We start from the raw sequence: 10,879 nt of genomic DNA on the forward strand, positions 1-10,879 counted from the left end.
AGCCCAGCAGTGACTTGCTGGACAGTATGTTCACCCACACCCAGCCTATTGTTTTTGCTGGAGGGAAAGCTCCAAGCTTTCCTGCTGCCCTGGACATTCAGAAGAAAGCAGGAGGATGTCTATACTTCCAGCTGTATTGTTTTGACTACTGGCTGTAAGTTTGCCTGTCTCTAATTCCCTCCCTCCCCTTGAGTGTTGGAAGGTGCTTTGAGGAGATACTCATTAAAACACACTGTGAGACTTGCACGGGAGGCTGGACAGGGGGAGGGAACACTGTTAGTAGCAGCTTCAAACAATGCTTAAAATAACTGCTTTATATTTTCTAACCACATTTGCTATTCAATTGCTCATAATTATTTAATAGTTTTTTCCCAGTTTAATTTCTGAGGATCAACAATTTATTTTTTTAAATTCTGTAAATATACCCACACAGATGTGGTTAAATTTAAACAACAAGAAAATCCTGCCGGGCGTGGTGTCTCATGCCTGTAATCCCTGCACTTTGGGAGGCCGAGGCAGGCAGATCACAAGGTCAGGAGTTTGAGACCAGCCTGACCAACATGGTGAAACCCTGTCTCTACTAAAAATACAAAAATCAACCAGGCATGGTGGCTCGCATCTGTAATCCCAGTTACTCAGGAGGTTGAGGCAGGAGAATCGCTTGAACCCGGGAGGCGGAGGCTGCAGTGAGCCGGTATTGTGCCACTGTGCACCTGGGCGACAGAGCGAGACTCCGTCTCGAAAAAAAAAAAAAGAAAAAAGAAAATCCTCCTTATTATCTTCACTACCTAAAAGCACAGTACAACTTACAATATCAGCGACCCCATCGATTTGGATTGCAAAATCTGCACCAGACTCTACCCATCTTGCAAGCACTGCTGAAATGTCCAATAATGGTAAAGAATAGAGCTATGTCATCACTAAGAAGTATAATTTTTAATTTCCAGCTGATTTAGCATCAAAAATCATGAGCACAACTTCCATGAATTATAGATGAATACTTTTTTCAAGAGATATGTAGCCATTTTTCCCTTATGCCACTGATACACAACTAAATGAGACAATAATCTTTCTCAGGAATGATTCTTGAATAAATAGGAAACTGAGATAACTTTATCTCTTTTTCTTTCTTTGAAAATATTTGAAAGGGCTTATTTAAAAGTCCAGTATGCTATGTTTCCAAGATTCTTTTTAACTTTAAAGGTTTTTAATTTTCATTTGCAACATTATATGAAGACATGGGTCTGTCATTTTACTCAGATTTTGCCCATTTGATAAAGCCATGTTTTAAATAATCTTCATTGAAAGTCTTATAGTTTTTCTCAGGTGACCATTTCCCTCAATATTTTTGTTCTTCCAGATCCAGTCATTGCACATACCTCTGTATTTTTTACTTCGTTTTTTTCTTCTAATAATGAAACAACAAATTTGAAAGACAAATTGATCCAATTTGATTTAAAAATACAATTATCACTAGACTCTTGAAAATATCACACTTGACGAATGCAAAGTTCAAAAATAAAATTTGGTTCAACGACTCACCATTTTTAACAACAGCAGACAAAATTCTCCCACTCTTTGCTCAACCCTGATTTATGTCAATATAACTATACAATGATAGCTATCACATTACACTCATGATTAAATTGACCATCACTCTAATTCACATAATTTTCCCCTTTTGTTCCAATTACCCCTTATAGTTTAAATAGGGCCCAGGGAAAAGGAAATTTTCAGTAAATACTGTTGTGGAGCAGCCTATGTCATTTCCTCACAGAACGCTCTATTATTATAGCCTTAATAGATCCTTATTTAATCAGAATATCAAAGAGTACAGATAAATATTTAAATACAAAATTATGGTTTACACTGCTAAGTAACCAATTCAAACACATCCCACACAGCTGGGAGATTTTGTTTTTTACTCCAACAGAAAAAAAGACAGAGAAAAATGCAAATCCCTTTTAAGTAGCAGCAAAAATAACTCTCTCCCCCACCAATCTGTCCCTGAATTTTAACATCCAAACAAAAAATCCGCAAATATGTCATTTCTATGAATTCAAACTTGAAGGAAAAAAAATAATAATTTCTCTCCATATCCTTTGTTGTAAATATTTATCACTGCTATGAAAACTACGAAAGTTAGACATTTAACTTTAAAAAGTACAGCATAACCTTCAAATAATATAAATGGATTAATATTGCCTGAACTAAATGCTAAAAACTCTGTTTTCACGCCACTAACCAGAAGTCTAAGATTCATAAGAAAAAAAATAAATCTTGAATTTATTCCTCAAAAATAGGGGCCAGGCATAATGGCTTCGTACCTGTAATCCCAGCACTTTGGGAGGCTGAGATGGGAGGATCCCGAGGTCGGGAGTTCAAGCCCAACCTAGACAACGTATTGAGACCCCATCTCTACAAAAAGTTTTTTAAAAAATTAGCCAGTCTTGGTGGCGTGCACCTGTAATGCGAGCTAACTGGGAGGCTGAGGTGGAGGGATCGCGTGAGCCCAGGGGTTGGAGGCTGCAGTGAACTATGATTGTGCCACTGCACTCCAGCCTGGGTGACAGAGAAAGACCAAGAAAAGAAAAGGAAAGGGAAGAAGGAAGAGGGAAAAGGAAAGGGAGGAAGGAAAAAAATGGGTAAATACCTGGAATAGATAGATGTGAAAAAGTCGGTCCTTTAAATTTTTTTCTCTTATCATCATTTACTTAATCCTTCAGTCTTATAATTTGCTATACTGCTTATAAAGTGAAGACATTGTCATGTTTTCTTTTCTTTAGGATAAAACTTATTCATTCAGGGCAGAAGAAAAAGAGAATAAAATTCCATCCTGTCCAACCCTCTGGGAACCAGTGCAGAATACCCCTTCAAATTTATCTTTTATTTCACCCAGGTTTCAATGTCCCCACTTTCACTGAAGCGAAAAGATCAATGTTTTATTGATTCAGTAAAGAACATTGAATATCAAAAAACATTTTTCAAACATACTTTTTAATTCTGACTCTGTACAAGTTAATCTATTTCTCTGTATCTAAAGTTCCAAACCAGTAAAGGGAGTATTTTCCATTTAAATGAGAAATGGGGGATGAATGAAAATGTTTTTAATTATTTTAAGAAATGTACTAGAATTTAAAAACAGGAGGTATGATTTCGAAGAACCATGATTTTTTTTTTCTAAACCAAGCTTACGAATTCAAATATTTCAAAGATCCCTTAAGGTTGGCAGACTATGGCCTACCTGTGGGCCAAATTTGGCCCACTGCCTGTTTTTGCAAGGCCTCTGAGTTAAGAGTGGTTTTTACATTTTTTAATGGTTGGGTGGAAAGATCAAATAAGTATAACATTTTGTGATGTGAAAATTATATGAAATTCAAATTTCAGTGTCCATAAATAAAGTTTTATTGGAACACAGTCCACGCTTATTCATTGAAGTGTTGTCTATGGCTGCTTTTTGGCATTGGGTAGTTATGACAGAGACCGTATGGCACACAAAGTACAAAATATTAATATTTGCTATCTAGCCCTTTACAGAATATTTGCTAACCCCTGCCTTAGAAGACCATACTGCTATTCTTTTTTTTTTTTTTTTTTTTGTCTTGTCACCCAAGCTGGAGTGCAATGGCACGATCTTGGCTAACTGCAATCTCTGCCTCCCGGGTTCTAGCAATTCTCCCACCTCAGCCTCCCAAGCAGCTGGGACCACAGGCATGTGCCACCATGCCAGCTAATTTTTAAAAATTTTTTGTAGAGACGAGGTCTCCTTATGTTGCTCAGGCTGGTCTAGAACTCCTGGGCTCAAGTGATCTTCCCATCTTGGCCTCCCAACGTGCTGATTATAGGCATGGGGACACAGTCTTTTGTTGTTTTTTAAGCTTTGTCTATGACTTCCAAGAACTAAAGATCCAGTGATGGGATAGGAATATGCTTTCGAAGCTTTGATTGATTGTAAACAGAAGCTGGGCACAGTGGCTCATGCCTGTAATCCTAACACTTGGATAGGCTGAGGCAGAAGGAGTGCTTAGGCCCAGAAGTTTAAGATCAGAATGGGCAACACAGTGAAACCCCATCTCTACAAAAGAAAAAAATTTATGTATTTATTTATTTATTTAAATTTTTTTTTGAGACGGAGAGTTTCGCTCTTATCTCTCAGGCTGGAGTACAATGGCACAATCTCAGCTCACTGCAACCTCCACCTCCTGGGTTCAAGTGATTCTCCTGCCTCAGTCTCCCAAGTAGCTGGGACTACAGACACGCGCCACCACATCCAGCTAATTTCTGTGTATTTAGTAGAGATGGGGTTTCACCATGTTGGCCAGGTGGGTCTCAAACTCCTGACTGAAGTGACCCACCGCCTTGGCCTCCCAAAGTGCTAGGATTACAGGTGTGAGTCACTGTGCCTGGGCAAAAAAAATTGTTTTTTAATTAGCAGGGGGTCAGGCCGGGTGTGGTGGCTCACGCCTGTAATCCCAGCACTTTGGGAGGCCAAGGCGGGTGGATCACCTGAGGTCAGGAGTTCGAGACCAGCCTGATCAATATGGTGAAACCCCATCTCTACCAAAAATACAAAAATTACCCAGGCATGGTGGTGTGCGCCTGTAGTCCCAGCTACTTGGGAGGCTGAGACAGGAGAATCACTTGGACCTGGGAGGCAGAGGTTGCAGTGAGCTGAGATCACACCACTGCACTCCAGCCTGGGCAACAGAGCGAGACTCTGTCTCAAGAAAAATAAAATAAAAAATAAAAATTAGCAGGGGGTGGTGGTGCATGCCTGTAGTCCTAGTTTCTCAGGAGACTGAAGCAGGAGGATCCCTTGAGCCCAAGAGGTCCAGGCTGCAGTGAGCTATGATTGCATCACTGTATTCCAGCCAGGGTAGCAGAGCAAGACCCTGTCTCTTGAAAAAAAAAAAAAAAGTAAATAAGTTATATGTGCCATGCAAATAAAGAGACAGAAAAATAATTCCATAATAAAGCCAGAAGATCTACGTTCTTGTGTAGCTGTGAATTTGCTATAAAGCTTTTTACAAAGAGAAGCTCCAATAATACTTTGGGCAATACAGACAGTCCCTGACTTAATGATGGTTTAAATCAACAATTTTTCAACTTTATGATGGTGCCAAAGCAGTATGTGCTCAGTACCCTCCTTAACTTATGATGGGGTTACATTCGGATAAACCCTTCGTAAGTTTATCACACGTTGACTAACAATATTTTCAACTTATGATGGGTTTATTCAGACATAACCCTATCGAAAATTGAGGAGCATCTGTACTTCTGGAATAAATGAGTGACTCCCAAATGAAATTTTAAAAGAACAGGACTCATTTGGATGTAAAAGTTGTTCAACTTTCAATTAAAACCCATTTCATTGCTTTATAATAATAATTTGTAGGACAAAATTAGCATAGATAAATAATTCCTTCTACTTACATAAAGCAAATCATTTATTCTTGGCCCTCTTCTCTTCTAATTCTACATGCTCCCTTGAGCAATTTCATCTGCTCTTACAGCTTCAATTAACACTTACTGGCTACCTCTGAAATCTGAATCACCAATTTTAGCCTGGCTTCTGGACTCTAGATCCTCTCTCGACATCTCCACTTGAATGCTCCAAAGACAATTCAAACTCAACATGAATTCAAAATGGAAACAATTATCTTCCTCCAATATTAAAAAATAAAACAAGACCCTTCATCCAAACAGTTTTCCAAGCTAAAAAACTAAGTCATTTACTTTTCTGTTCCTCTTTTGAGCCAATTGATTTTAAAGCCCTGTCAAATTCTACACCTTCACTATCTATCCTCTCCTCTCCATCCCTATTACTATTTTCCTACTCCAGGCCCCTATCCTCCCTTATCTGGACTATTTCAATAGCAACAGCCTCCTAACTTATCTCCCTACCTTTTGTCTCTCTTCATCCAATTCAGCCTCCAAACCATTTTCAGCTTATCTTTCCTAAACACCTATATCTAAAATCCTTCACTGGCTCTCCATTGTCTTTAGAATCAAGTCCAAAGTCCTTAGCACGATACTCTAGCTCTTCAAGACCTAGCACCAGAAGACTTTTTTCCCTCTTTTTCTGAATCATAACTTTTTTTTTTTAAAGACAGAGTCTCACTCTGTTGCCAGGCTGGAGTGCAGGTGCACGATCTCAGCTCACCGCAACCTCTGACCCCCTGGTTCAAATGATTCTCCTGCCTCAGCCTCCCAAGTAGCTGGGATTACAGGCACATGCCACCACACCAGTATAATTTTTGAATTTTAGTAGAGACAGGGTTTCGCCATGTTGACCAGGATGCTCCTGATCTCCTGACCTCTTGATCCACCTGCCTTGGCCTCCCAGAGTGCTGGGATTACAGGCATGAGCCACCACGCCTGGCCCTAAATCTTAACTTTTTACTTACCTAAGTCTGTAATGTTATCTTATATCTTGTACTTCAAAGTATTAAAAGTACCTTTAACACCATATTTTTTAGTGAAACATTCTGCCAAACTGAACTAATTACTCATTTCATTGTTCCAAATGAAGGGAAGTGAAATACCACATTACCTAGCAATTTTAGTGATCCTAATGCAATCAGCAAGGAAGCTTTGCAATTTTATTTTTTCATCTTATTTCTAGGCACCATCTCCTTTAGCCAAACCACCCATTTCTACACACCCTGGCCTTCAGTACAATGGACTACAACACATTCCTCAAACATACCATATACTTGCACACTTATCCCTGGTTTTCATTCATATCTCCTGTTTCCTGACCCAATTTCAGCAAACTCCTATTCATCCTTCAAAGCCAAATTTAATATCTTCTCTCTAATCGTCCTCCCTACCACACGCAGAATGATTTTTCCTCATCAGTGGTTAAATTCTATCTATACTTCTTTCTTTTTCTTGCAACTCTTCAAAAGTACCTAAATCTATACTTCTTTACAGCTCTTATCATGCTGAAATTGTAGAGACTTATTTACATGTTGGGTTATAAGCTTCTTAAAGACAGGGAAGCATTTTCTCTTCTTGAATCTAATACTTAATTTACAGTCTGAGAACAGATATTTTTAACTTCTTAATGAAAGAAGTTATGAGGTGCTTTTTAATGAAAAATAAGCACCTCATATTGTTAAGATAATGCCATAACTGTTGTTACTGAGGGACTGAGAGCTTAGAATCAACCCCATGTCATTCACTGGCAACAATAACAAAAAAAGGGTTCCTACAGATAAACTATAATTACATCGTTTTAATTGCAATAAAACTGGTATTGCAATACCAGTTTATTTTTTCCTCTTTCTTTCCTTCTTTTTGAAATAGTTTTTTATAGACCTCTTTTTAAAATACCTATTAGATGTCATTTGTATCTCACTCACAGAATTTGAAACTCAGTATAGCGCAAAGGTTACAATCAGGTCCTTGGAGAATGACTGATTTGAATCCTACTTTTGCTATCTAGGTTGTCTAATCATGGGAAAGTTACTCAACCTCTCTATGCCTCTTAATGAGATAATCATAATAACATCCCTCATGGTGCTGTTGTGAGGATTAAGTAAGCTAATACATGTAAAGAATTTAGAATACTGCCTGGCACAGAATAGGTACCAATGAATGATAGCTGATGTTGTTATTGTTACCATCCGCTTTAAAAACAGCTTTTGTTTTTTCAGTACTTATTTTAGCCCACTTGGTAGAATGGAATCTCCTAGATGACAGGAATTACATACTGCTCTTACATAAATATAATCTTGTGCCTATTGTGTAGTAGGCCCTCAAAAAACAATGTGAATGTAAGGTTTCAGACCTCCAAGATCAAGAAATTGTAAATCACAGAAAAATTTATACATGGAGTACGTTTAAAACTCATGTTTTAAAGTAGCTTCAAAAGACCCATCCTCCACTGAATTGCTGAAACATGTTTAAGTAAAACTTCTAAAGCAACACACACAAAAATTACATTCACTAGTAACTTTCCCTCTACTACTTCATTTAATTTGATCTTGGTATCCAGTGGTCTAAAATTCTTGCCTATAACTTAAGACTCACTACAGACCATTTAAAAGTAATATAATTTCCAGCTTTAGGAAACTGCTTATTGTCATTAAGAAAAATAAATATTCTTCCTTTATTGCTGCATTTAAAAAACGTACTGCCACATTCAACACACACACACACACACACCCCAACTAATGAAAGACCAAGACACATAATTACTACATTTCCTGGTTTCTGCCTGGCAAACTCAGAACAGGCCTACAAGTATCCCCAGCAAAAGCCTACAGGTTACAAAACTGCCATTTTCTTTTTTATTTCCCATCTTCCCGCTAAAATCCCTCGCACACATATCCATAGTAAAGAACAAAAACGTCTATAATAAAGGCTGTATGAAAAAATATGGCTATATATTAACAATATTTTGGAAGATTTAAATCTTCCTATAAGCAACCCGTCAATTCACAAAAACAAATGAAAGTCTTGATTTGGAGCAATATTCCCAGCTTACTTTAGCAGGTATCTTAAACTACAACTATTTAGCTAAGACAAAGAAATAGATTATTTGATTGCTACAGACTTCGTGGTAAATGATTCAGCAACAGTGTACAGATAACACCACTGTGCTATTCTAGAAAATTTCATCAATCATTTAAAAATAGGACACACTCAAACAATGGGGGTCACTTTGTGGGAAAAGTTTAAACAACTTATCTACACAGTAAGCAAGGATCTATCACTTTATCTAAAACACTGCAGAAGAATCACTAGCTTTAGGGTAAACGTTTGTAAAGTGCCTACTATGTACCAGGCAAGTAGTAGTTGCTTCACAGAATATACACGCTCCACACGCACGTTCAAATATCTGACATTTGTAGAATACTGTCACTCATCTGATTTGACCCTAAGAATACCCATAGGCATGAACTTGCCAGTTTCACAGTTACGGAAAGAGAGGCCCAGGAAGTTAATTTGGCCGAGGTATCACACCTGGTTCCGCGGGTTCTGGCCCTAGACTTGAGCCTTTTGACTCATAATCTAATCATCAGCTGCTATACAGCCCTAGTTACTCAAAAGCTCTTAGGTGTTCCACTGTCAGACTTTTAAATTAAAATTCTACTTGACAACTTTCGGTATTGTGCGTATTAGATGCTGTTAAGAATCAAAACACCAAAAAAAGCAAAATATTGTTTGGAAGTGCATCGTCCCAGCATGTCGAAGTTCAAGCTCACTGGCTAATTTTGGAGAAAGCCCGCGTTTCCCCAGGCTGCCGGGCGCTCCGTCCCTCTTCCCCAGCAGAGAGCGGCGCCCAGCCTAGGGGTCCCCAAGCCCCTGAGGTAGCGAGGAGGTCTTCAGCCAGGCTCCGCCACAACCCGTGCGGCCACGAGAGACGTCCCAAAGCTGGGCCCAACAACCGGTTGCTCCTCCGGACGGAGGAGGTGCCGAGACAGCGGGGCGCGGAGACACCACCTCCGCCAGCTCGGCTCGCACCGTCCGCGGACTACGCCGCGGCGCCACAGCCCCGCACCCGACGCCCAGAAGGGTGATGCCGACAGCCCCGAGAGTCCGAAGCCCCTGCGGCTTGAAACCCCGCGCCGAATCACCCCGACTCTTACCTGTCTGTACCTCAACGTTGTCTCCTGTGGCCAAGCTAGTCTCCCGGGTCTCACTCGGGTCCGCTCCGTCCCGCCCCCGCAGGCCCAGCCGAAGGCCCCGTCCCGGCTGCAGCCCCACCCCCTAGCCCCGCCCTCCCTGGCAAGGCTCAGTTCTTATTGGCTCCTATTCCCACCCCTCACGCTATGCCCGCCTCCGACACCGCCCCGGCCGGCGGTGAGGGGAACCACCACGCCTCAAGTCCGCTGTATGGCCAGAACCTTGCCAGGACCTCGGTCACTGCAGTTCCAGCAGGCGGGCGACCAGTGTCACCGTCGTCCGGCCAAGCCCTCGAGCCAGAGCTCCATCGCCTTCGCCTGCCGTCGCATCGGCCCCACGGAGACGGCCCTATGCTTCATGTGAAGGTTTACGCTTCACAACTACTCAACAAGATAAAGCCTGGCTTAATCAGGGAATCCAAGCACTGTTTCCTAGGCTGACCTCAGTGAGCAAACAATCGCACTACGGTGCCAACTTGAAACGTCAAGAGAAGCAAATAACTCTCGCGGCACCTCAGGCTTGGAATCTCAGAACGGGGGTGCCTTGATATTCCCAGTGCGTGAGGTCAGCCCCCACGCCCTGTTGAGACACACATGCCTAAGCGCTCCGCCTGCAACACGCTCTTGCTTAGGTATGTGCATGGTGTTGTGCCTACTGCAAGCTGTAACCCAGTTTCACCGAGGCTGCGGGACAAGGATCAGTTGAGCCTGTTTCCCAGGCACTCGCTAACCACCCCACCCCGCCTCGCCCCGCCCCACCCCACCCCACCCCACCCAGCCAGAGCCTCTTGGGTCTGGTGACCAAACTCTTCCTACATTTGTTCACACAGAGGTACCAAAATAGAAGACTACCAGAAAGAGAGGTGTTTAGTTACGTATCACGGATGACTGTCACAAGCAAACTTAACCCAAACAATAAAGGTAGCATATCCCAAACCGTTGTGAAACTATCACCTGTAGACAGTAAAACAGAAATTACATTCTATGATGGGGGAAAAAAAAGTAATGACATACTTAAAAAAAATCATGTCCCAATGAGGAAATAAATGTGGATATTGTTTGTAGTAAATTTTGCACACTGATCATTATGGGCTTCCCCCACCAAAAAAAAATAATTCTTATATAATGTGTCTATCTATTTATTTATTGAGACAGGGTCTCTTTGTGTCACTCACACTGGAGTGCAGTGGCCCAATCATAGCTCACTTGAAGTCTCAACTTCCTAGGCTCAAAGAATCGTCCCA

General features: G+C 40.9%; 1 protein-coding gene across 4 annotated transcripts in view; it reads right to left on the reverse strand.

Moving 5' to 3' along the window:
• The window catches only part of DENND2C (DENN domain containing 2C), an 87,555-nt gene extending 77,487 nt beyond the window's left edge, over positions 1 to 10,068 (reverse strand). For 2 of the 4 annotated variants that reach the window (XM_008973593.5, XM_055114249.2), the window contains exon 1: positions 9,600 to 10,068. The gene's annotated coding sequence lies outside the window, so the exon portion shown is untranslated. The remainder of the gene's footprint in view (positions 1 to 9,599) is intronic. The other 2 variants (XM_055114254.2, XM_055114253.2) reach the window with 1 other exon arrangement.
• Between the last annotated feature and the right edge of the window lie 811 nt (positions 10,069 to 10,879).

Source organism: Pan paniscus, chromosome 1, assembly GCF_029289425.2.
Source record: "Pan paniscus chromosome 1, NHGRI_mPanPan1-v2.0_pri, whole genome shotgun sequence".
In the NCBI taxonomy this organism is placed as follows: domain Eukaryota; kingdom Metazoa; phylum Chordata; class Mammalia; order Primates; family Hominidae; genus Pan; species Pan paniscus.